The sequence below is a fragment of the Acomys russatus genome, chromosome 3 (assembly GCF_903995435.1).
Source record: "Acomys russatus chromosome 3, mAcoRus1.1, whole genome shotgun sequence".
NCBI classification, from domain to species: domain Eukaryota; kingdom Metazoa; phylum Chordata; class Mammalia; order Rodentia; family Muridae; genus Acomys; species Acomys russatus.
The window spans coordinates 13,661,511-13,688,780 of NC_067139.1; the positions used below are offsets into that span (position 1 = coordinate 13,661,511).

Genomic DNA, 27,270 nt, shown 5'->3' on the forward strand with positions numbered 1-27,270 from the left:
GCGGCAAGACAGAGGCAGGCAGCTAGGCACAACGCAACCGAGTTTTAAACTTTGATTTTTTTTTCTCCTGCTGCTGCCCGGGCATCTCACACGCGAAGAGCATTACCTCTGTGCAGCCAGGAGCCGAGATGCAGTCTGAATGCGCACGGTGGCTTCTGACGTGGCAGCGTGAATTCTCAGCTGGGCAGGTACTGCTCGGAGCTTGCTCATCAAACTGTCTGCGACGGAGCTCAACTGCTTTCCCACCTCGTGTGGGAGTATTCTGTGGGGGGGCTTCGTGTGCCATGCTGTTGTACCTGAAGGAGACGCTGCTTGCTGTGATTTATCTGGCTCAGGCCTTGGCGACTCACCGCACTGGCACTGGGGGACTCCCCAGCTCCCATTTAAGGCTGGTCACGGGACTGGCGTAACCCCTCACTCCTCAGTTAGATCCTGCTTTAAAGGAGAAACCAGACTTGCTGGCCTAACTCAATCCTAGTCCTCTGTGGATGCAGGACAGCTGTCGGCCAGCAGGACACAACCAGCCATCAAGTGGAGAATCGCTGGGACTGCGGTCTGTGTGCAAGTGGAGGCTGGAAGGGTGGCAGTCTGATTTTGGTCACCTAATGACTCCTTGTTTTCCTAACTGTGCTTGCTAAGCACACAGTGGTCTGGATGAGTCTCTCTGCCTTGCAGTCCTCATCAAGTTGGGCTGCAAATGAGGGTGCCAGCAAGCCTGCATTAGCCTTGGCTCCTTCCTGCATGATGCTATGCTGGCTGCTAGGATGGGTCACTCAGACAACAAAGGACACTTGACTTCTCCTGTTATGTTAAAGGAACATAATTATTTTCTTTTTTTTTTCAGCGATTCATCCTCTCTCTCTCTCTCTCTCTCTCTCTCTCTCTTTCTCTCTCTCTCTCTCTCTCTCTCTCCAACTCTGTGCGCATGCACAGGTGTGTGTGTGTGTGTGTGTGTGTGTGTGTGTGTGTATGTGTAAAATTCATCAAACCAAAAAGCCTATCATCATAGACGTGGCTTTTAATGATTTGAGGTGGGGAGGAAAAAAATGACAGCTTGTGGAGACAGCGGTTTGAGAAAGCCGCACATTGAGGTTATTGCCAATTTGAAACACTGAGTTTGTGAAGCCAAGCCCTAAGGGAGTAGCCGGGTAACTGAGAAAGAGATCGTAGATAAAGAAATAAAAATGACAAGCGTAATGGATGCTCTGCGAAGGGACTGTCAGAGCGTCAGTTCATGGATGGCAATCTCGCCGGGCAGAGATTGAATAATTCATTGACGGAAACTACCCTGCTTTCACCTTCCCATTTAAACCGGGCATGAGCTGAATCTCTAATAAACTTTCAAGATAAAGTAAAATGCCAATTTGAATCTGAAGAGCTTTTAAAAGCAGATGTTGCATCCCCGAATCTTTCGGTACCCTTCACAATTACGCTCTGAGGACTGCTCTTCATCAGGAAGCACCATTACCAGGGAAAATGACTGTGATTACAATAGCAACAATAGAATGCCATCGAATGATCTCTAATTTACCTAATTTGCTAAGACTGACTGGCTTAAATACCCATTGTGCGTTGCCATGCCCAGGCCATGGATCTATCTCAAGGCAGAACAAAAGTGGTGCAGTGTGTGTGCTACCTTGATTCACACAGTCCAGGGCAGAGCTGTTCTCCTAAGTTACAGTGTGTCTTTCATCTGTTTTTCATCTTTGTCTGGTCCCCGCCCCCAATGCTTTGCCCTTAATGCCTTTTGAGGGAAAATGGCAAGCCTGTCTTTGCCACAGAACAACCCTGAGTTGTTAATTTGTACACTTCCTAAATTTTAAAATATACAAGCACATGTCTATTTGAGGGGAGGACAGATTCAGTGCTAGGAGGAAGGTTTAACAAGCCAGCTGGGATGGTGTGTGTGTGTGTGTGTGTGTGTGTGTGTGTGTGTGTGTGTGGTTTCCTCCACATGAACTTCTTTCTCTGTGTGATCCCTGTGGTATGTTAAGAACCTCTCCGATGGCAAATCTCAGGTAGCAGAGGCAGCAATCAGTCCATGTAGCTCTTTCAGATGGGCTGTGTGTCTGGCTCCATAATGCATCAAGACTTACAGGCTGTGTGGCTGTGTTTGTGCCTGCTCAGCGTACAGCAATCTGTGCTAAAAAGAACTTTCTGTCTGGCAGATGGCATCATTCATCTTGGGGTGACTGTGCCATTCTGAGGAGGTGGCATGGACTATCCACCCTCCCTGGGGAACAGAGCAAAGTCATTGAGCAGACACAGGGGTTTCTGGAATTGTCCTTATAGCATGGAGACAGCACATGGTTTATGCCAATCAGCGTTTGAATACTTCAGGAAGGGACCGGAGGTATGTATGACAGCCATTTGAGAAGAAGATCCCAAATCCCTCTCTTAAAACCTTGGGATTATGCTTGAGACTCAGCCTCAATGTGTTCGTTGGGAATTAATTCCCCAGGTTTACCCCTCCCCCACCTTAGTATGCTCCCCCTACCTGACCCTACCTTGTCATAAGGTAAGTTGTGTTTCTCGTCACTTATGTAATAAGCATGGATATTCCTTATTGTGTGATCTTAGTGGGAATGTGCTTTTGATGTTGCCTTTTCCTTCCATTATGTTCTCACTATGCTGGAGCAAACTCATAACTTTGTATTTCTCTATTTTCTGAGCACAAGTTAAAACGTGGCATTTTTAAGCATGACCTAAATATTGTGCTTTCTTTCTTTTTTTTTCTGGCTAACTACATCCAAGGCTTTAATAGTGTTTAAAGGAAAGGGGCAGATAGTTTTATACTTTGCTTAAAAGCAGTAAGCAATAAGCTGGCTATTACGTCTGTTACTACATGCTTTCTTTAGGTAACCTGCTTTTGTATTATTGTCCCCACTATTGTTACTGCCCCAGAAAGAGGTTCTACTGTGAGTGACAACAGGGTCCGCGAAAGTCGGCAGTGTGCCTAGGCCAGCATTTTCTTCCCTTTTCTGTAATTAAAACATAGTCTTTGTTTATCAGCAAGAGATTTAACTTCTAACACCTTAAATCTTTTGAAGAGCTGAAGTTTGAGCAGGATAATCACTGAGTGATCTGATTGGTCTTTCTGTCCCATATTTAAGTAATACAAGTGCCATCAAATTATACAAGAATAATTAGAAATCCGGCTTGTAATTCGGGAAGACCCATAACAAACCAATTTTAGTTACTGGGTAAGAATAGTAAGTTAGGGAGCTTATTTTTTTTTAATGATGAAAGGAGTTAGACATCAGAGTCTTGGAAAACGGGTATGCGTTCAGTTTCTTTAGGCTGCAGATGCATAAATATTAGTACTTTGCATATAGTATCTGCAGGATTTCCTGCAGTGTGCTGGTGCTTGCCAACAGTGGCATTTTCACTTGCTCTGCCTCTGGAACTGTAGGACTGCAGCGTCACTTAAAGGTATTACACACCACTGTTTCATTGAATTCAGATTTTCCCTCCCAAACTTTCTCAAGTGGTTAAGTGTAAGTAACCATAAAAAAAAAAAAAAAAAAAAAAAAAAAAAAAAAAAGTTCCTTATGTGACTTTTAATTTAGTATTGGCCCCTTTTCCCTATTTATAGCCTCTCCTCACTTACAGTGCTTTATATACAGATGAATAAGTAAGAGAGACGATGAAGGCAACTTTATAACTGCAGATAATTGAAAACAAGGAGGCACTGTATAAATATATAAGCAGGGGCTAATTTAGGTGAAAGCTAAGACAAGAAATGGCTCCACTATGTATTTTAGCATTTGTTTTACAGTTTTTAAAAGAATTTTTGTGTTGTGTGTGTGTGCGTGCGGGCGCGCGTGTGCGCACACATGTAAGCATAAAACAGGTCCCAATGATGCCTTACTTCCATGTTCCTAAGTTCCCAACACTGCAGAGACTCAACTACAGTTACAAAGAGTGACTGAAAGTTTAACTCAATCCCTTAGAAACTCTCTCACAACACTCACGGTAACAGAAATGGCTCACACTTTAAGACAGAACATGTAAATTTTGTCACTTGATAATTAGTTGTGTTGGACATCCTTTCATGAGTGTATGTCACATTCCATCTCATCATTAAATTCCAGCTTGGAGCAAAACCCCAAATTGGACTAGACTGAAATTCCTCACAGAGAATATATTAATGTGCGCTGAACATCTGTGAGCTACTTAGCAAAGCTGTGGTGGATGCATTTCACAGACAGTCAAGTTGGATATTCATCATCAAGCTCGTGGCCAGATTTCTGTAATTGAATTATTTCATAAGAACAACAGCCATAGTATATTTTCTGATTTTTATCTGAGTAGTAGTGGCAAATGCCTTTGCCAAATACCTATTTTTGTGCAATCTTAATCTGGTCGGGAGAAAAAGGCAGGTACAAACAAGAAGCAGGTAAAGACAACACTTTCACTTCCTGGTGACTTTTTTTTTTTTTTTTTTTGGACAATGGTAACTTCAAAAGAGGTTGACATATTAAGATAAAGAAAATTAAATTATTTTCAGGCATGTGTGGGTATGAGCATGTGAGTTCAGGCACTCTCAGGGTCAAAAGAGTACATCAGATTCCCTGGAACTGGAGCTACCCATTTTGTGCTGGGAACTGCACTTGGGCTCTCTGCAGGAGAAGTGTAATAGAGCTTTTTATATGTTTACTGAACTATTTCTCCAGGGCTGAGGTTGGCATCTTGTATATGGAGAGTGATTTTTCTTTCAAAATAACTTGTTTTCTACAGTAAGAATTTTTCTGCATTACATTGTGATAAATTTCAAACACAAAGAACACCAAACATACCCAGACTGTATAAATATACCTTATTTCTCTTACTCTGTATACGTCTATGTGCTTATCCACTCCTCTGTTCATCCACCAATCTCTTTACTGTTGGATGCATTTCAAAGTAAGTTGCAGCCATGGATACACTCCATCCCTAAGCCCGCTGAAATGTTTAACTAGATTCAAGGGTTGTAGTTTTCGTTGCTACCCCCTTAAGCCCATTTTAAACAGAACGGAGAGTTTTTGAAAAGAAAGCACACTACTGTTGCCACGTGACACAAAGTATCTCTAGTATATAACTAGAGTGGCTGGGGCAACCTTCAGGACCCTGCATTTTAAAATTGGAGGGCAAAAGTCCCTCAGTTTTTGATAAAAGGAAACCAACTAAAGTAGAAGTATGTGTGTGGACCTTTCCCCAGGCTTTGTCTCCATTCCCAGGCTAGACTTCCTCCACGAAGCTCTGGGACCACTGCTAATGCACTGCCATTGTCCTGGGGTAGAAGATGGAATAAGGCACACTTCAGCAGTTCCTGGACCAGAGTTCCCTCCTCTTTCGCACAGGCACATGGGAAGGAACCTACGGCCTCTTGAACCACCAGTAGGTGCCCTGCTTGAACTCTCGTGTTGCTCTTCCTCTCCACTGAGTCCACATGATGACCCTTCTGCCTTCTCTAAACTCCTGTTTCCCTTTTCCCATACAAGAGAACAGGTTTGCTCATTTACCCCCAGGTCATTCTGTTTTATGCATTTCATGGAAATGGTTACAGGATTTTAAAAAATGACAGGTTATAGAACCCTATGACCTCTCATTAATAAGCTTTTCTTCATCTTAATTAAAACATGAATGATTGAGGATTGCCCTCTCAAGACGTCATTACTCATTCATCACTTGGAGCCATTCCTGTGGGTCAGGTGTATTCACTCCTTCCTGTCCTGGAATGGTACCACACCTCTCTAAGAGCCACGTAAGTGTAGCCCCTCCCCCTGAAACCTTCCCTGTGCTGCCCACATCTGCTGAGTTTCCTAGGCTTCAGCCTGGATTGCTAGCTGTGGTCCAAAGCATTTTTGTTCAGGAGCTACACAGTCTCAGGGGTCTGTTCCTTGCTTCTTAGGGATAAGAAGGCTCCCAAAACCTTCCCCCTCTAGGTTTGTCATCTACACACGCGTATCGCTGGCTTGTGGGCATGTCCCTCAGGCCAGCACTCTTCCTGGAGCTCAGTGTGCCTTGAGATCGTTAGGTAACTAACTTGGGTCTATGCTTGCCTGGAATACTGCCCCCCACCCTAGGTTTTCCTATTCTTCTGAGTGATATTTGGGTATAACACGGTGAGAAGGAACACTTGGGCTCTGCAGCAACCCAAGCGTAGATTAGCATCTAGGTCTGTGGCTTAGCAAGCAGCATTGCTCCAGGCGAGTTCAGCCTGACCTCTTCAAAACGCTGCTGTTATCGTTGACATTTATGTGAGTTCATAATTAATAGTCTTCATACATTATTATCAGCCTCATATCCACAGAAGGCACTGACACCCAAGGACTCAGTTGAGTCACCTGCCAGACGCACAGAGACTGCTCTTTCTTCCCCAAATGTTGAGATTTGCTTATCCCAGGAACTTTCCATTACTACTATTCCTTTTTTCTAGGTATGTGTCCCAAATCCATATGTGTACATGTACATTGCAAGCCAGAGGTCATCTTTGTTTTTTTTTTTATTAAGTTGCTTTTTAAAAATTTAATTAATTTATTCAGATTACATCTAAATTGTTGTCCCATCCCTTGTATCCTCCCGTTTCTCCCTCCCTCCTGCTTTCACCCAATTCCCCTGCCTTATGACTGTGACCAAGGGGGAACCTCCTCCCCCACTATATGGTCATAGGCTATCAAGTCTCATCTTGATAGCCTGCTTATTCTTTTTATTTATTTATTTATTATTATTATTATTATTATTATTATTATTATTATTATTATTATTATTTTGCCTGCTTATTCTTATTCTGAGTGCCACGAGGCCTCCTCACCACAGGGAAGTGGCCAAATATGGGGCACCAGAGTTCACATCCGAGTAAGTGTCCGCTCTCAACTCAACTGTGGAGAATATCTTATCAATTGGCTAGATCTGAGAAGGGGTTCGATGTTTACTGCAAGTATTGTCCTTGCTTGGTGCAGTAGTTTGAGTAGAACCCCTGGGCCCAGATCTACCCTTCATCATGTTCTTCTTGTAGGTTTCTAGGACCCTCTGGATCCTTCTGTTTCCCCATTCTCCCACACTTCTTTCACCTAGAGTCCCAATAGGAAGTCCTCACATCTATCCCAATCTCCTGGTAAGTGAAGACATTCATGGGACATGCCTTTTGGGCTAGTGCCCAATTATAAAGGAGTATATACCATGTGAGTCTTTCTGCTTCTGGGTTAACTCATTCATTTCTAGTCCCATCCATTTGTCCACAAATTTTGGGATTTGCTTGTTTTTAATAGCTGAGTAGTATTCCATAGTATAAATGTACCACAGTTTCTTTATCCATTCTTCAAGTGAGGGATACTTAGGCTGTCTCCAGGTTCTGGCTATTATGAATAAAGCGGCTACGAGCATGGTTGAGCATATGTCCAGAGGTCATCTTTAGATGCCATTCCTCAGGTGCTCTCCATCAATTTTTTTTCTTTTGAGACAAAGCCTCTCACTGGGCTTGGGGCTGGCCCATTAGGTTAGGTTAGCTGATAAGTGCATCCCACAGATCTGCCTTTCTCTCTCTCCAGAGTTCTGGGATTTAGTTTTCTCTTTGGTCTCTTCTGGTCCCCTCTTCCTTCCCTTCCTATGCCTTCCCTCCCTCCCTTCCCATTCCTTTCTCTTCTCTATCTCTTTACCTCTTGCCCTCCCCTCATCTTGTTAACCTTGGCTGTCTCTTTCTATGCCAGGAACTGAACCTACAGCTCCTACCTACTAGGCAAGTGCTTTACCACTAAGCTGTACCCCCAGCCCGTTCTTACTCTTAATCCCAGGAAATATAACAGATGGCTGAAGGGAAAACACATGCCTTAGACCTCGCAAAAGGGACCATTCACCAGGCCCCATACTTCATAGGGACTCAGCTTGCATTATCACAGCTCTTGTCAAAAGGCAAAGAGTGACTGAAGAGGCAGAAATGTCTTCCTGCAGCCTGAGATGCTCTGCGTGTTCAGATGCCAGAGTCCAAAGGTTGCCTGCACTGCTTCTTCCTGAGGACCACCCTCCGAAGGGTAAGCTATACATTCACTCCTCGTTCTGACAGGTGCATGAGGAAGGACCGTAGGTGGGCTGAGTGTCCACATATGTAGGGAAGGACTTTGCTGATGTGTGACAGAGTGCCAGAAGTGCACAGGGATGGGGATGCACCTGCATGCTATGCACCACACTGCTGAACTTTCTGCTATGGGAGTGCAGTGTGTAAGGGAGAATCCTGATGTGATTCTGGACTGTAAAAGGGAATTAATACTCAAGGGAAGGACGGTGGTTCCTTTACAAAATACAATTTGGGGGGCTAGAGAGATGGCTCAGAGGTTAAGAGCACTGACCGCTCTTCCAGAGGTCCTGAGTTCAATTCCCAGCAACCACATGGTGGCTCACAACCATCTATAATGTGATCTGATGTGCACTGTATACATAATAAACAAATCTTAAAAAAAAAAAAATACAATTTGGAGTTCATTTGGATTTTCAAAAGACAACGCGAGTGATAAAAAGGGAAAAAAGATTTAGGAAATATAGGAAGCGATGTGCCTAAGTCTATGAAAGTGTTTTACATGCACTAAGTTATGCCTGTGTGTTGCTGAATGCAGGTTGACATAAATACCATAAGGGCTGACATAATGCGCTCTGGAGCCAGGCAACCTGGATCTGAACTCTGACCCTGCTGCTTCCTAACTCTATGGCTGATGCACAAGCTGAAAGTTGGTGTTGGAAGAGATTAACCTCTTTCTTAGTGTTTACAGGAATGGCTTAGGTGGGTGGTGACAAAGCAAAGTGGTGACATTTCCCCTGCCATCTCCTCTGCAAAGACTGTGAGGCCCTCAGCCAAATCCGAGCACGAGCCGGCACTCTGCCCTTGGACTTCAAAAGCCATGTGCCAAATAAGCATAATTTCTTTACAAGTTCCTCAGCTCAGGTAGCCTGACACCACAATTGCAAGGATCAAACCTCCTTTGCTTCTCAATTCCGTACAGAGTGAAGATAACAGTGTCTTCCTCATAGACAAGAAATAAACTCTCGCTAAGTTAATGTTTGTGAAGCAAAAGAGAATGCCTGGCAGGTAGTGGGTGTGAAAAGCAAAACGAAAAGACGAAGAAACTAAAGTCTAGAGAGGTTATTAACTCATTCTCAGACACACGGCAGATTAGTAAAATGTCTAGGATGTGACAGAGACACCGAACCTCAGGCCTATTGCAGAAAATTACACATTGCCCAAGAGTTGATTTTGGTCAAAACACAGATTTGTATAATTTACTGTATCTTTAAAGGAAAAACAAAAGGACTCTAAGAAGTCACACAGGGCTGCATCCGGGAAACATTGACTTTTGTTGCTGTTGTTTATACCGTCTGTATTCTGCGTCTTTTTCTTTTTATGTTGTGATTTTATAGGCTTTTCAAGTTTGCTATTTAAGATTTGTTTTTTATTGTAATTATGTCTACGTGTCTGTGAGTGCTGGTGCCTGAAGAGATCAGAAGTCCAAGGCTCCCTGGAGCTGAAATTATGTGCAGGTATGAGCTGCCCAGTGAAGTTAAGGGAACTGCTCTTAACTGCTAATCCATCTCTGCAGCCCTCAAGTTCATTTTAAGTTCTCAACCAGGAGGTCTGTGGAGACAGGCCACAGTCATCATTTTCCTTGTGGCACACACACACACACACACATACACACACACACACACACACACACACACACACACACGTATGTGCACACACATACAAACATCCTTGTATTGGGTCAAGGACAGCACAATGTAAGAAAAGAAAGGAAAGAAGAAAGTGGGAAATGTACCATAGCATAAGGAAATATGGGCAGCCTCAACCACTGGCCTCTTGCTTTTGAGACAAGCACCGAGTCTGCTCTTCAGTCTTGCCTGTGTGAGTAAACTCTGAGAACGATAGTACATTGCATACTCTGCCTTGTAAATGACCTGACAACTTAGCATATCAAAGGTATGCGTTAGGGACAGTCTTCAGTCAGAGTGCTTACCTAGCATGTAGAGGGCCTGGGTTCAATCCCTGAGCACTGCCAAAAAGCAAAAAAAAAAAAACAAGCAAACAAACCAAAACCCAAAGAATGTGTCACAGGTCTTTTGGAGCTGGGGCGATGGCTCATAAAGGTGTTTGCCATACTATCCTAGCAACCTGAATTTGATTTAAGGGACCCACAAAAATGTAGGAGACGAGAAGTGATTTCACAAAACTGTTCTGACTATTATAGAGAGAGACACATGCGCATATGCGTGCGCACACATATACACACACATGCATGCACACATACACACAACACATAAGTAAATAAAAATCATGTCTATATAAAGGTGGGTCTGGTGAGATGCTCAGCATGTAAAGGCACTTGTTACCAACCCAACAACTGAGTTGGATTTCCAGGACCCACACAGTGTGTTGTGTGTGCTCTTGCACAGCTGCTAGGGTCTGACCTGACTGGGGTGGTGAGGGAATGAAGTTAAGACAAACACACACAGAGAGAAGAGGAGATCCGATGGGCTGGACTCTCTGCTGGGGAAACCACAGCATCCCGGAAGCTCAATGTGCTTATTATAGACAGCTGAATAGGGAGCTGTTGCGTACAGCTGAACAAGGATGCAGTGCAAGGAGGCACTGTGGTCCTTGACATGGCTGTGTCCTTGTCAAACAATACAGATCACTCAGGACTTTACTTGCTCCCAAATAGTGGAAGGAAAGAATTGACCCTGCAACTAGTTTTCTGATAGCTACACACTCAGTGTGGCATACACTCCTCTTCAAGCAAACAAAGAAAATACCCTTTTTTTTTAAGCTGAAAGAAAAACTTTTTGGGAAAAAAAAAAGGGTATGCTTCATAAACTCTAAAACTTTTTTAAAATGAGCCTTTTAATGGCTGTATATTCTCCCAATGGATAATCTCTCTGTGGAACATGTTTCTGCAGTCCTCACTATTAATACATGGAAGCTGGTGACATTTTTGAATATTAGTGTACAACACTGAGACTATTTTGAAACTAAATTGCCAACGGCCTCAGTGCAGATTTAGATCTGCCTTCTGGATGTCTGGGTCCCTGAGACAAGACAACAGGCTCTTGCTGTCAAAAGCATGTTCCTGAGAAGGTGAGTGACAGGAAGTGCAGTCATTGGAAAGTCACAGGCAGGGCAGAGATGATGGAGGCTTTGAACTTGCAGAAGATCTGGGATACTTGGAGTTAGGGAGTGTTTGGTTCTTCAGAAAGCTGGGATAACAGAACCTGGGGGTGGGGAGAGACTCTGCTTGTTAAAGACCCTGCACCCCTATGGAGTTCGGCAGAGGGCCTTGGCTGTGACCATATATGCACAGAAACCAACTGGGAACCATCTTACGTAAAACCATATATGGGCTATTCTCCATAACTCTGGGGGACAGAGGATGAAAACTCCAAGTAGAAACAGTAACACTGGGTACCAACCTGCACCTTATTGCTCCCTTTGGATAAGTTCCTGCAAACAAAATGAACCTAAGACCTCGAATGACCTAAAGCTTTCTGAGTGTGTCATCCTCTGTATTTGTATTTTTCAAGGCTATGGTACTTCTATTTATCTCTGACAAAATGTTATTAGGGAAAGGCAGGAGAAGCAAAATTAGCCAAGCTAATTGATCATTAAGTATAATTGTCCAGTAAGTGCAAATTTCCATTTATAATCTATTTCATCCCAGAGGATTTCAATTATTAGATTGCTGTATTGGTATACTGGGGGGGGGGTAGTCATTAAGTGTGCAAACAAACAATATAAATGTCCACGTGAGAAAGAGAGGAACATTTATCAGTGAGCATATTGTCAGGGAATCATCTAGAGAGGTGAAGGTAGAAGCGACCCTCACGTCAAATCCCCTCTCCTACCTATTGGCGGCTTCAATAGCTTTAGGGCATAGTCCCATTTTGTGGTCAGTGGCTCACCTGTATGAACGTGGGAAAGCAGCATGACTTCCATGAGCCTCCACTTCCTCTTTTGTCAGCGGTGAGTAACACTGAACCCATCTCAGAGGGGTTCTGGCAGAAACAAAAGAATTCAACTTGGATCCTTCTAGTAACCTTCCTGGTGTCCCATGATCCTGTGGACTCTTCAAGAGCATGGAGCATAACAGCAAGTCTCTTGCCTTCGCTCCAGCATGCCCTCTCCCTGCCCCCTCACCATAAGTAGGCCCCAGATGACGTGAGGGTCTTGTTCTACTCTCAGCTCCCACACTCTTGTCTTTCCTGCCTTCCCAGATTCCCTTTCTGTCTGGAACGAGGGCCATTCTTTCCCCACTGCATCCTTCTCTTGGAAAAGTAATAAGGATTGCTAATCTCGGCTTCTCTTTACTCCTTGCCCTGGCAGACCAGCATTGTTAAGAAGATAATGGCTTTCTTTGCAAAACCCTTCAGTCTGAGCTGGACACATCTCTCAGGGCCACTTGTGATAATTAGCAGAATTAATAATAATTAATAAATAGGGAGCATGTGCATTTATTGCATCTGTTGGGCCTTGTCCACTGTGGTCATCTTAAGTACTCAGTCATGGTTTTTTGTTGTGTTTTGTTTCTCAGTTCTGGGAGAATCAAACCCAAGACTCTTACATAAAGGACAAGCACTCTACCTCTGAGCTACCACCCCAGAATCAACCACCATCATCTAAGGAGTGACTTTACTTATTATATGATAGCATGTAGTAAGGGAACGGGACACTTCATAGTGCTTGCTTTCAAGCATTCTGCCGAGATTTCATTAGATTTGGAGTAAAGCAGCCAGAATTAGTGACACTTTCCACAGATGTTCATGGATCATCGTCTTAAAAAAGATGTCATGTGGTACCCAGGATGGATCTTTCTGATAAGGTCAGTTGCCAGGAGGGTGGCAGCAAGACACTGGGAAAAATGTGGCATTTAGAGTGGGTCAGGTCCCACCCAGCTTTGCAGATGATCTGTGTGACTTAAAGATGCTACTTATTTGGTGTCTCTAGGTTGCCCCCTCCCCCCCCCTTGTTTTTCAAGACAGAGTTTCAATGTTCAACAAGAACCTTGGCTGTCCTGGACTTGCTTTGTAGACCAGGCTGGCCTAGAATTCACAGAGATCTGCCTGCCTCTGCCTCCCGAGTGCTGGGATTAAAGGTGTCCTTAGGCCTGTTGAATTTGTGTCCACCTGAATGTCAATAAACAGCAGCTGGAAAAAAAAAGGGCATGCCCCATTTGCACCTGGCTCACGTTTCTTAATTAAAAAAAAAAAAAAAAATGTAGCTAAAGGCTGGAGAGATAGTTCAGCCAGGAAAATATTTGTGGAGCAAGTGTGAGGATCTGAGTTCAATTCTCAGGACCCATGTGAAAAATCTGGGCAGGATATTATGTGACTGTAATCTCTGCTGAAGCACAGATAGGGACACTCTGACCAGCCAGTGTAGCCTACTTAGCAAGTTCAAGAGCAGTGAGAGACCCTGCTCCCCTGCTCCCCACCCCAGAAAAAAAGTGCCTAAAGAATGACATTAAATTTTGTCCTCTGGCCTCCAAATGCATTATATTAGGTATTCATCTACACTTCCCCTTGTAGACAAACACAGAGGTGCTCAAACGTACCTACCTACATACATACACAACCATGGCTGGTGGCAGCTACCTTGTAATGCCGGAGGTTTCGTCATAGCACAGACTTCCCATATCCCAATAAGTAGAGCATCAGCTCCTTAGTAGATGCTCAATAAAAGTCTGTTGGCTCTACAAAATAGCTAAAGACTATTGGTGGTGTGTGTCACAGAGCCTAGTGTGTGTTGGAAAGAGTTGCTAGCAGCCGAAGTTCCACAGAAGCGAAAGATGCTATTTGCGCTTCCCTCAGGGAATCTAGACATGCAGTAAGAAAAAGAAGACTGGAGAGATGGCTCAGCAGGTAAAGGTACTTGCCATTAAACCTGATGTCCCGACTCCCATCTCTAGGACCCACATGATGGAAGGAGAGAACCGGTTCCAGGGAGTTTTGCAAGCTGTCGACTGCCTCTGCCTTCAGTCGTGGCACACATACCAACTCCCCTCCAATAATTAAATAAAATACATGAGTGTATTTTTAAAAATAGAAAAGCAAAAAAGCAGGGGCAGCGGCTGGGCGATGGTGGCGCACATCTTTAATCCCAGCACTCAGGAGGCAGAGGCAGGCTGACCTTTGAGTTCAAGGCCAGCTTGGTCTATAGAGTGAGTTTCAAACAAACAAACAAACAACAAAACCCAAAACAAACAAAAATGGACTAACAAGATGGTGGGTAAAAGTACCTGCCACCAAGTCTGACAATTGGACTTTGATCACAGAGACCACGTGTCTCCTGTAAGGTGTGAATGTTGTCACTCATATATTCATATACACACACAACATGGATGTTATGGCACATATATGTGCTCTCTTGCTCTCTATCTCTATCTCTCATATACACACAGACACAGACACACACATACACATACACTAAATAAATAATAATAATAAATATAACAAAGAATTCTGAAGAACTTTTAAAAACTAAGTGTCCATAGGAAATATTTGTTATCGTGAAACAAGTCCTGGGCCACATAAAAGATGGTACAGGAGGAAAGTGTCCCCAGAGCAGCTTTAAATATGGCATAAAAATGGCCCTTTCCTCTGTCCTTTCTCACTCTCTAGTTAACATATTCAGGCCGACCTGGACCTTGGGAGGGTTTGTGCAGTTCAGGTTGCTGGTGCACAGCATTGCACAACATTTGCATGCCTTGTGCAAGCTCACTGTACTGTCTCCTTCCTACAACCTGGGACATGGGGGCTTGTCTGGGATAGATGAGCCATTGCCATTATGGACCTTGGTGTGGCCAAGTCTGTGCTGCGACGGGAGGCAGAGACAACCCAGGCGGTCTCCACACACTTGCCAAGTGCTTTCAAAGTGTGTTTATAAAAATAAGCACAACCTACACTCTCTTATATCTAGGGAGGTTTTGTGACTGCATTGAAAACACCCACAGCCCATTCAAGTGCTTCTGTCACACTTATCTAATAGGGCCTTAGATCAATTTTTGTAAATAAATGACCCAAATGCATCATTGGTAAAATGACCCAATGTTGAGTTCCTGATATTTTCCTCATATCTTATTTTTTGAGTCTTCTTTTTTTCTTCTGAACATACCCAGAACCAATTGTGAACAAGAGGCACAACATTATTCCTAAAAATGAGGAGACAAGAAGCCTTGAAAGTTTTCCAGTGAAGACTGGGATGGGGGCATGGCCAGTACACACACTCTCTCTCTCTCTCTCTCTCTCTCTCTCTCTCTCTCTCTCTCTCTCTCTCTCTCTCTCTCTCTCTCTCTCTCTCTCTCTCTCTCCCTCTCCCTCTCTCTCTGTGTTTGTATTGTGTGGATGCACATGTTGTGGAAATTCATTTTTTCCCTTTACCATATGGGTCCCAGGGATTGAACTCAAGTTGTCAGGCTTGGCAGCAAGCACACTTCCCTGCTGAGCCATCTCACTAGCCCTAGCCTGTTTTCTTTCTTTCTTTCTTTCTTTCTTTCTTTCTTTTCTTTCTTTCTTTCTTTCTTTCTTCCTTCCTTCCTTCCTTCCTTCCTTCCTTCCTTTCATACTGCATAGTGCTTTGAGAGGTCAAGAATGTATAGCTTTGAATTAGTGAATCATACACTTGATGAAATCATTGGATAATCCTTAGGTTTCAGGCAATCAAATCTCTGTATCTCCAAGACAAGAGGGTATTTCTCTACTCAAGTCTCTTCAGATTCAGAAGAATGAATAGCCTGGCTTGAGTCTTTGGGAAGGCTTCCATACAACGTAACAAAAGGACAGTTCTAAATAACATATGGAGCTCACCTGACTGATCTTGTGACAGATAACCGACGAATATCGTGACACTTGCTCCTAATTGCTCTTTCTTTTCTGCCTCTACTACAGGTGCTGGGAACATTAAATCTTCATGTCCAGAGGACAAGAAAACTAAAGGTGCTCCTTACTCGGTAGCTACTGGGGGTGATGGGAGGCAGGGTTGTGGATACATGGTCTGGCTGGATGTCCTATTCTCTCTCTCTCAACTTTCCTTCCCTCCTTTCCTCCCTTGCTCCCTCCCTTCATCCCTCCCTCCCTCCCTTCCTCCCTCATCAAGTGCAGATATGGTAGCTGGGATGGTGATACCAGTTTCCAGTCACAAAGAGAAGACAAGGGTCTCACAAGGCCACCTGTTCTCACTTTTATTGCTTTTGCTGCACGTGTATGCTGTGTACATGAATGTGTGCTCATATATTTGTAGGTGCACGTTGTGTGCAGGTGTGTGTGAAAGCCAGAGGTTGATGTTGGTTGTCTTGGATGCCTCTGCACTGCATATTGAGGCAGGGCCTCTCACTTGAACTCAGAGCATTCTGATTTGGATTTGCTTGCTCCCAAGAACAGGGACTACAGGCAGGCCACTGTGTCTGCCTGGCATTAACATAGGTGCTAAAGATTCAAATTCTGCACACATGTGTGGCAAGTTCTTTGCCTGTTTCACCAGCCTCCAAGGGCCCTAAATTTTGAGTTCTTGAACCACCATTGGTGGCTACTACCTTCTAAACTCCTGAGAGGAATCTACCCCTACCATGTTAGACAGTTCTTGCTGGGGTTTATATTATTTGCAGTTGACTTCAAAGCATCTTGAATTCATCTTAAATGATTTCATGTGACAGAAATACATAAATCCAATCAACTGCAGCAAATAGGTTACTACTGTCCAGATTTGTAAGTTGCTTCCAAAAGCAATGAAGTCAAGCTTGTGAGGTCATTGGTTTGTTTTCCTTTTTCTACTAATTCTTTGTCACTCTCTTTTCTGTCCCATCCCTAAGTCTCTAAGTCTATTCTTCTCCTCCTTATTATTGTTACACTATTGTTGTCATTGTTATTGTTGTTGTTATTACTATTACTACTATCGTTATTAAATCATACAGTCTTGAGTGGAGCCCAAGCTGGCTTCAAACTGGCTATTTAACTGAAGATGATCTTGAACTTCCAATCCTGCCTCATCCTCCAGAAATCTGAGATTACAGGCATGTGCCACCCTAGTTTTATGTGCTGCTGGAGATCAGATCCAGAGTCTCATGCATGCATCACAAGAACTCTGCCAACTGAGCTCCAGCCCCAGCTCTCATCTTAAAGTCACGCACCTGTCTGCCAGTTTCTCTGTATGCTGTGCCCTGAACCACAGTTCTCAAGTAGGATGCATCTCCGTGTGGCCACTGATTGTTTAGACTTTCTCATGAAGTCTCTACACACACAGTGATAACAACATTATTTCTCTTGATTTGATATTAGCTTGAGGGATGGGGGTCACTGGATCTTCCTGTTTCTACTTTTTCTTACAAAATAAATTATTGAGTTACAGTGTAAGTAATCTGCCTCCACATGCCAGTAAACCTGCACATAGAGAGCGATGGCCACACTGAATGGGACAGAGAATGCTCTGAAGCTTGACTGTGCCTAGTTCAGGTAAGGATGGGCTTTCAATGAAATAAGCAGGTGTTTCTATCAAGGTCTGAAAAAATTGATTGTTTTTAAAAAATAAGACTCAGGACAAAACACAAGTCCACTAAAGTGCTCACTGCTCTTTCAGGGAGTTCAGTTTCCAACACTTGTGTTGCCTGGTTCACAACACCTGAACTCCAACTCCTGAAGATCCGATGCTTTCTTCTGGCCTCCTTAGGTACACACACACACATACACACACACACACACACTCCAAACAGGCAAACTAACAAATTCAATTTCTCTTAGCAAGCATAATTATCTTTGGAAATAAGGTTCTTAAGCCAGAGATAGTAAAGCCATGTCTATCATCCCAGCTCTCAGGAGGGTGAAGCAGAAGGACTGTTATTAAGTCTGAAGCCAGCCAGGGCTATATAATGAGAGTTCCAGGCCAGCCTAGGCTACAATGTAAGGCACTGTCTTCCAGGCCATCCTAGGCTACCATGTGAGGCTTTGTCTTCCACTCTACCCTCCCCTCCTCCACCATCAAAGAAAGAAACTAAGTAGCTGCTAAATAAAATGAGAGAGTTTGGTTTGGTTTTTTCTAAGGCTCTGTCCAGCTTCTTCCTGGGACACAATGGCTACTTAGGGGGCCATCTCAGAAAGCACATGTACACAGGGCACTGAGAAAAGGTCCTGGAATGTGAGGGTCATGGAAAGAGCAAGGAAGCCAGCCTGAAGGGCTTGCAGCTGGCCAAAGCCACACCAGTTTGAGCATCGTGATGTGTTGTTTCATAAATAGTTTAACCCAACCAACAAAGCGGAAAGGTATAAGTCTTTACACACAGCGTGAACAGAGTGAGGAATCTGAGTCACCAAGCCATTGCTCCTCTTTACACATAAGTCACGAAGGACAGGAAAAAAGTAACTGCAATGAGCAACCTTGTCTTTGGAAATGGACCTGAATATCGCTCAAAGGAAGGGGTGCAAACTGAAGTTATCCATCACCTAATGGCATAAACGGAGAAGCATCCCTTATGGGTTATTCCCACCTGTGATGCCTAGCTAAACGGGGGAGGCCTGCATGGGCCTCTCTTACTCTGCAAGTATGCCAGGCTTGTGGACTGAGGCTGAGCCACTGTTTCCCACAGAAGAAAGGTGAAAAGTATGAGGGGCTTAGCTTGCCCTCCTCCACTATATGCTAGTTTCCTTTGGAAGGGATGTGAGATTCTGGGAACTGGGTCCGTTGGTTGATAGTCCATTTCTGAGATTCCCCAGTGGAATTTTAATTCCCCTCCCCTCCAGATTTGAAGACAGCAATGTGCCTGGTGTTAGTTTTATGAATTTGATGGTTGTGTTGTGGTTTTTATAGAAGAATTTCCCTTGAAGGTAGGAAAAATGTACACTAAAATATTCTAGATGATGGGCCATCAGGCCACTAACATACTCCCAGATGGTCCTGATCAAGAGGTATTTGTATGGTAGCTCCAGCATCTCTGCAAATCTGTGATCATTTAAAAAGGTAAAGTGTGAAGCTGGCTGTAATGGTTCACTTCTGTAATCCCACCACATGGGAAGCTGCAGCTAGCTTGGCCTAGCTGTGTAGTAAGAGCCCTGTCTTTTAAAAACATACAAAAATCTTTCAAACAACCCCCATCCCCAAAGAATTTATAGAGTCTCAAAGAAAACAATTATGTAAAAAAATGTTATCTAACATCATTTTACAAAAGACTTATTTCTGCTTGCATATGTGCACACCTGTTGCTTGCAGAGGCTCTGGCATAGAATCTCCTGGAACTGGAGTTACAGACAGTTGTGAGTGACCATGTGGGTGCTTGGAGCCAAACCTGGGTCCTCAGCAAGAACATCAAGTGCTCTTAACCACTGAGCCATATCTCCACCTCTGCCCTCCCAAGTAATTCTTAAAAGCAACTGCCCCTGCCCCCAATTTTTCATCATAAAAAATAAACAACAACTTTGTTTCTGTAGAATTTGCCTGAGCATTAACACTACCACCACAGGGCACAAGAATGTGGGTGCCACCCGCATTCAGAGTGGGTCTTCTCCCCCTCTGTCCTCTCTGGAAATATCTCACAGACACACCCAAAGGTGTACCTCGGGAATGCCCAAGGTGTTTCCTATTCAATCAAATTGTCAGTCAAATTAACGATGCATTGCATTTTATATAGAAATCTTGCCCTGGGCATGTAACTTCGCTGGGAGAGTTCTTGCCTAGTACACCCAAGGCTTTGGATTTGAGTCCCAGTGCTATATAAACTAGGAGTGGTGGCTGTGCCTGTAATCCCAGCACTTGGACAGCAAAGGAAGAAAGACCAGCAGTTCAAGGTCAGCTTCCACTAGTCAGTGAGTTTGAAACCAGATAGAGCCACACGAGACCCTCAAACAAAACAAACAAACAAACAAAAATGAAGTCTTGCCCATGATTTGTACTTACTGACATCTCTGCTGACCCAACTGTCTGGATCACTTTGCCCACAGGATGGGGTTCATTTTTCCCTCTCCATCCTTAGGATGGTTTCTTTGATACTGGATGGACACTCAAACTCTGGAGTGATTCAGAATCCTGATTAAGGTAGCAACACTTTCAGGAAGGAGAGGCGAGTACTGGGTCCCCATAGACTTCAGCCTCATGTGAGTATATGTGAACTTGTATCAGCAGGAAGGAACATTCTAGATCAGCTTCCTGGGAGGCAGCTAGGTTAGACCTTTGGGTTTGGTAGCATGCTGGCCACTTAAATGTGATCCTGGGCAAGTCACTTGGACCCTGTGTATCTGTTACTTGTGAAATGTGGAAAGTGTGTCATGTAACCAGTGAGATGTTTTGTATGAAGGTCGTAGGCTTCCTGTACATCAGGAGTCTCAGCACACACCAAGCACCTGGAGGTGACTGCTGTGTCAGTCCACATAGAACAGGATGTACTTCCAGCCACAGCTACATCATACATTTCTCCACGGTCAGTGAGAATTTCAGTGTCCCATCCTTAGGACAGGCCATCTTATTCTGCAGTACAACCAACTCCACATCACAGTAGCTTTTAGAGCCGCCAAAAGCCCATTATTATTGTTTTCTTTAAGCAAAGACCACCGTAAACCCTTGTGACCTTCTAGGACTGCTTCCCCTTGGGATGGCTCAGCCTCCTTCTTAAGACAGGTTTTTATGGTGCTGAGGCAAGAAGAGAAAAAAAAAAAAAAAAAGAAGTACAGCTAAGCTGGAGTCATTAGATGTTTGAGTCAGATAGGAAATTCAATTTTCCCTCACATCTCATTGGTAAAGGGCAGACCTATGGCTTGATATAAATGCACAGAGCTAAAGTAATGTCATCCGTTGAACTTCTAAAAAGCAAAGGACGAGTGAGAGCGCTGGTGACTGCCTACCTATTAGGAGAGGAAATTTTAATCAAGTGGTATTAGAATTGTCAAATTTTTAAACCACACAAAAACTTTGGTGGCTGCTCTAGTGATATCTGAAGGTGCCCTTTCGAAACAGGAGTGTAGCTCCATGTGACATTTAACTTGCTTTCTCTTTCCCATTTTTCACCATTTTTGCAGTTTTATGATTCAGAGAAGTGATACTGAGTCAAACCTAACACATACTAAGTGCTTACCACTTATGGATGGATGAACACTACTACAAAGAAACTACATTTAAAAAGGTAATGGATTGATAGATATAGTATTTAATATCTCAAGTCACAAGGCCAGCATAGAGCCAGAAAAAGATTTTTTTCTGCATATTGCCATTAGACACAAGAGTGCTTTTATTACTTCCTTGAGAAAAGCTGGACCCAGCAGAGTTATTTATGTCTGTTGTCAGTTTCCAAAGGTGATTGCAGTCTTCAGCCTAGGACTCAACTCATGTCCAGAATGTTTGGAGAAGTCATAGGGCAAAGCAATGTCCGGCACAATGAGAGAGGGTACCCTGCTGTAGTTACCTCACAGTGCCTCTCCCACATCACTCAGATTCTACCTCCTGTTAGTCTCATTTCCAGTTGCTGTGATAAAAGAAAGACCCCGACAAAGGCAACTTAAGGGAGAAAGGGTTCATTTGGCTCCAGGTTATAGTCTGTGATGGTGGGGAAGGCAAAGCGCCAGGAACATGAGGCATCTAATAACGTTATATCCACAGTCAAGAGCAAAGAGCGGTGAATCAATGCACTCAAGCTTGCTTTCTTCATTCTTATATAGATGCCCCGCCTAAGGAATGGTGCCACCCACAGTGGGTGGGCTTCCCAACTTCAGTTAGTGTAACCAAGGCAATCATCCTCATTCATGCCTACAGGCCAACTCAAGCTAGGGAGAGTCTATTCTCAGGTGACTGTAGATTGATTCAAACGGGCCATTAAACTAATCATCACGCACTATGCAAAGTTACTAAGCTCCAATCAGAATTGGTTATCAATTAAATTAACAGCTCGCCTATCTTCTTCATGGTATTCTGGGAAATAGAATTAGGGGACTATTTAGGAGCAGGAAAGGTACTAGCAAGAGAGGGATATCGATAACTAGAAATGGGAGAAATCAGTAGGGGTGCATGAAAATGTCACAAGGAGACCCATCTCTTGGCCCTGGGAGATGACTCAGTGAGTAAAGTGCTCGCTGGGCCTAAGTTTGGATCTCCAGGACCCACACAAAAGCCAGGAATGATAGCATATGCCCATCACTCCAGTGCTGGTGAGGCAGAGAGAGAGAGCTGGCTCTCCAGATCATCCCACCAGCAAGACCACCTAGCTGAAACAGAGAATATGGCTTCAGTGAGTGACACTATCTCAGAATGAAAAGTAAGGTGCAGACTGATAGAGGAAGTCATACAGCCCTGACCTCCGGCTCCACCCAGGTACACAGGCACAAGGGCACCCCACACAAATATGTATGCACCTGTATACTCCACACCAAACACACACACACACACACACACACACACACACACACACACACACACAGAAGCTAGCTTCTTCATATAATAACTCAAATCTTAATAATAGGAAAGAATGGTGAGCTGTACAGAGGTCTTGTACAGAGGTTATAATCTCCTGTTACTGAGAGGTTTCTTAGACTAACAAAGAGCAAAATCAGTCACTCTAGAAACCCGAATGTTAGCTCATACCTTGCTTCCTTGCTGTACTTTAAAAATGATAAATGGACATCTGTATGCAAAGAGGAAAATCGGAACCGGCTGGGTTTGTATTCTCAGCTGTTACCCATACTATGCCAAAAGAGAGACTTCGATTTCATTTTAGCATCCAGGAGACATCAGGTCCAATTTAATTTGATCCCCAAATGACCAAGCTGATTGATTGTCAAGTCTGGTTTTACTCCACAGTAACCCTTAATCTCTCATAATTTGCAGTGAAATTAATGGGGTTGCCTACTTCAGGCAAGACTAAGGGAGGCCTAACAACCCTCCCCAGGCCTTCTTCAGGCCAGGTGGGGATGGCCTGGCTGCACCCAGAGAGCAACAGGTGGAATGAAGATTAGGTCACATGGTGGGAAGGGGTAGCTGTAGGCCGGCAGCTGTTGAAATCCCAGGTGTGTGTGTGAGTTGGCAGGGGTACAAAGCCAGGAGAGCTGCTAACAGCTCAAAGTCCCTGGGCTGTGCAGCTGCTTGCTTGGCGCTGCTTGTGGACCCACCTGTAGTGTTGACGGGCACACCCCGCTCTTAGGAGCAAGAGAACTTGAAAGGTCTGGGGGAAAGAACAGTCAGCCACCCAGCCTTGTAGCCAAGAGGTTGCAGGGAATAAGCTTGCCCCCTCACTAATAAAAATGATTGGGCTTGAGACCAGACCCCCTCCGTGCTTCTTATTTACCACGCAGCCCTTGGAGGTCTGAAGAAATGATACACACTTTTTTTTTCTATCCAGGGGCCTATTCCCAAGCACCCCTAGGATGTAAGCGTGGAGGAAAACAACCCTGAGCTGGAGGGTAAATCAACAGGCAAAGATACTGCCAGTGGGAAACCATAAGGGATCAAGGCTGAGACAAAAATGAAAGCTGCCCAGCATGGGCTCCGGGACTCAGTACACAAAACATCCTACAAGCCAGCCTGTGTTAAGTAAGCTGTCTCTGTCCTACACGAAGCCCTGCTGTGGCCTTCACAGGATGGAATAGGGCCTCGGCTCTGAAGCTAGACCTTCAGATTTAATGGCTGTGAGGTAGGCATTGCTTCTCCACCTTCCAGCACAAAAGGGAACGGAGGGCGGCAAATTCAAAGGACAGCAGTGTGCATAGGTGAAGTAGCCATCTCTTGCCAGTGTGCCAGTGTGCCGGCTTCAGAGGGTTGCAAGCTGTCATTCTGTGTTAAAGCCAGCTTCTAGAACTCTGAAGCAGGACAAGGCCACGGCCTTCTTGGTTCTCCCATCTCTGCTTGTAAGTACAAACAGCAGAGCTGCTGGCCTGCTCCCATGTGACTTCACGCTCCCTCATCCCATGGAGAATTAGAATCCTACTCCGGGAGCACAAGGATGCTACAGATCTGCAACGCTCCGCCCCCCCAAAGGCATATAGTTTCAACTTGGTTTTGGGGAAAGGTGAAAGTATTAATTAGTCATCTTCATGTGTGTCACTGGGGGTGACCCCCAGAAAGGATGAGATTGGAGGACCCTGGTACCTTTCTTTTACCTTTTTTTCCCCTCTTCCAGAATTGTGGTAAGAGTGGCTTTGTTGTTATGTGGTAGGAATCAATCAAATAAAGGGCTGGACCAAAAACTGTGAACCAAAATAAGTTTAAATTTACTTAAACTTAAATCAGGATAGCTCTTTTCCTTATGGGTTGGTTGTCTCAGGCATTTTGTCATAGCAACAAAACACTGATAAAAACAAGACAATGTAGGGAAGTTACCACATACTTGCCTGTGTGTGCTCTGCTGCCCCTTGGTGTGGCCATGTGACTTTATCTACCAAGGGATCATAAGTGGAGGGTGCCTAGAAAGGATTTTGAACTTTGGAACAACATATTCCGGACCCACTTATTTTTGTGGTGGAATGAAGATGCATCTATAGTCCATCATGTTCCAAAGACAAAAGCCCCATGCTAAACCTGCCTCTGAGGGACACAGAAACAACCAGGGTCCTCAGTGCCATGGCTGTTGCTGTGGCATCTGCCTTGACTGCCAACATCAGGATCTCTCATGGCAGAGGATAGTCTTGGGGCTCTCAGACTTGAGTGGGCATCTGTGGTCATTCAAAGGTCTCTCTAGATTCAGAAAGTCTGAATGTAGCCTAAAACTTAATGTTCTGATGACCCAGATGATGCTGATCCAGACCCTAGTGGGGCTGACCCACCTGTTAGAGACAGCTGTCATAAACCCTTGGACAGCTTAACTGCTGGCCATAGAAGCTACTGTTGGTTAGGTTTTCACACACTCCCGGCTGTACATGCTTTCTCAGGTACACTGTCCCGAGAACCCTCACAGGTTCACACAGTGAACCTAATCTCTCACCTCTAAAAGTTCATTGAGCCACAAGGTACAAATATCCAATAAAGTTTACTCTCTCTTTGGATTCTAACCAGAGAAGAACCATTAAATCAAAAAAAAGAATCTCTGTTTTTGTTTACAATGGAATTTGTTTCCTTGTTAATTGATGTATACTGATTAAGCATATTTATGTGAAGTCCTGTGATAATTTAATATATGTGTTTAATGTGTAAGGATCAAATAAAAGTAATTAGCATTTCCTTCTCATTAAACATTTACCATGTTTAAAATGGAAGTTTGTATGTCTGAGTGCATGTTTATGTGTAGCTTACGCACATGTGCATGCATACATATGTGTTTCAGTGTGCACGTGTGTGGAAGAACAACCTTGGGCACCATTTCCTGTAAGGCCTGGAACTTACCAATTAGGTTAGCCTGGCTGGCCAGAAGGTCCCAAGGGTCCTCCTGGGTCCACCTCCCCAGCATCAGAATTACAAGTATAGGATACCACACCCAGAATTTTTCCATGCATCATGGGGCTCTTCAAGTCTTCGTGCATGTGGGGCAAGCATTGTAACTACTATGCTGTCTCTCTGACCTAACCTTTATCAGTCCTATTGGTAAACCTTTCAGAAGATGGGAAATTGAGACAGGACCTTACTCTCTAGCTCAAGATGCAGTTGAATTTACTATGTATCTGAAGCTAGTCTCGAACTCACGATCTTCCTCTGGCCTCAGTCTCTCGGGTGCCAGGATTACAGGTATAAGCCACTGTGTCCAGCTGTGTTGGGAACCTGAAATTTTCTAGTTCTTTATAAAACATGTAAGTTGCCTTAACTATATAAAAATAAGCAAATAAAGCATAAAATAAACTATAGCTGCCTCATGGTACTTAGAAATACCAGCATCTATTTGCCCTAACTGTTAATAAGCATATTTTGATACCCATTGTCCAGTCTTCTTCTAGCCCCTCCCTACGCCCATTTCCTTTCCTCTAGCGCCCAATATTCTACTCTGTCCAATGAAATTTTCTCAGCTTCTGCATTTTGGTGAGAAAAATGCATCCTTTACTTAATAAAGTACCCTGTAGTTCCATCTGTGTTGTTGCAGATGATACCATCTCATGAATTTGGCTAGATGACATTTTGTTTTGTATATATACCTATACTTCCATAAACAGAACCCTTAGTCAAAGAATCTCAACTTTTTTTTCCCTTTCAGAGGCAGCAGGATCACACCCAGGCCTTCCCACCTGCCAGGCAAGCTTCTGCCAAGCTATACCCCTTACCCAAGAATGTCTACTTGTAACTTGGAGGCATTGTCAGAGCTGAGTGGATGAGACATGCAGAGTAGGAGAGTGAACTAGAGTTTGTACACCATGTAAGCAATTCCAGTTTCACGTTGGTGTCTCCTGGGTTTCTTTCCTTATCCCTAACCATAGAACCTGGGGCAAATTCTTTAACTTCACTAAATCTCAGTTTCCCATCTCTAAATTTGAACTGATAATATTTATCAGACAGACTTGCTGTCAGGCCTAGGGATGTTAGGGAGTCAGAGGCAGGGTGAGTGCGCCAATCACTGAGGAGTAGAATGCATCTTATATAGCAGAAATAAACAGCAGAATAGATGCACAAATACCAACCCAAAGAAGCCCTGAAAACACTGGTGCTTAGGGGAAAAAGAGGTAATGAATCACTTTTATAAATTAAACAATAAAAGGAGATGATATCAGATCTATGATTATATTTATTAGCATTAGAATGGGAAGGAGAACAAAAGATGGACGTAAAAACTTCAAAAAGAAGTAAATGAACATTTCTCAGATTGGTAAAGGCCTGTGTCAGACACTACTAAGAAGCTACATACAGAGTTGACACCCTGTGGACAGGACGGTATCAGGCAGGAGCCTGGCAGCAGCTCACTAAGCCCCACTTCTTTATCTACAGAACTGAGTCCTGATGCTTTATGTAACCACTGGGACCAATCAGTGCCCCATCCTCTTTCAAAGGTGCTGCCGAGTTCTGATTAGTGTTAGATGCCTGCAAAAGTCACTAGATACTCCTGGGGAGTTTCCACCACGCTTGATAAAGAATTTGGAACAAAAGTGCATGTCAGAGAGAGACGGGGATGATCTAGAGTGTCTGAAATCCTCACCTTAGGTGACGCAGTCCCAGGAAGCCAGTTGTCTTTAAAGGCGCAGACAAATGGACTTGGGACATGAAGCCTTGGGATGGTTCATTTTTTGGAACAAACCTCTGGGTGTGTCTTCAAGGGCATTTCCAGAGGGAGCTAATGGAAGAGGGGTCACCCATCCCAAATGTGGTTGGCACCAACCCATGGGTTGGGGGCTTGGTGGAATAAAATAGAATAAAGGAGCTGAATACTAGCTTTATTA

General features: G+C 43.9%; 1 long non-coding RNA gene across 1 annotated transcript; it reads left to right on the forward strand.

Moving 5' to 3' along the window:
- LOC127209794 (uncharacterized) lies at positions 1 to 26,891 on the forward strand. Its single transcript, XR_007833248.1, has 3 exons — positions 1 to 188; positions 15,907 to 15,954; positions 26,822 to 26,891. It is a non-coding gene; the product is annotated as an uncharacterized LOC127209794 (long non-coding RNA).
- Positions 26,892 to 27,270: the final 379 nt, after the last annotated feature.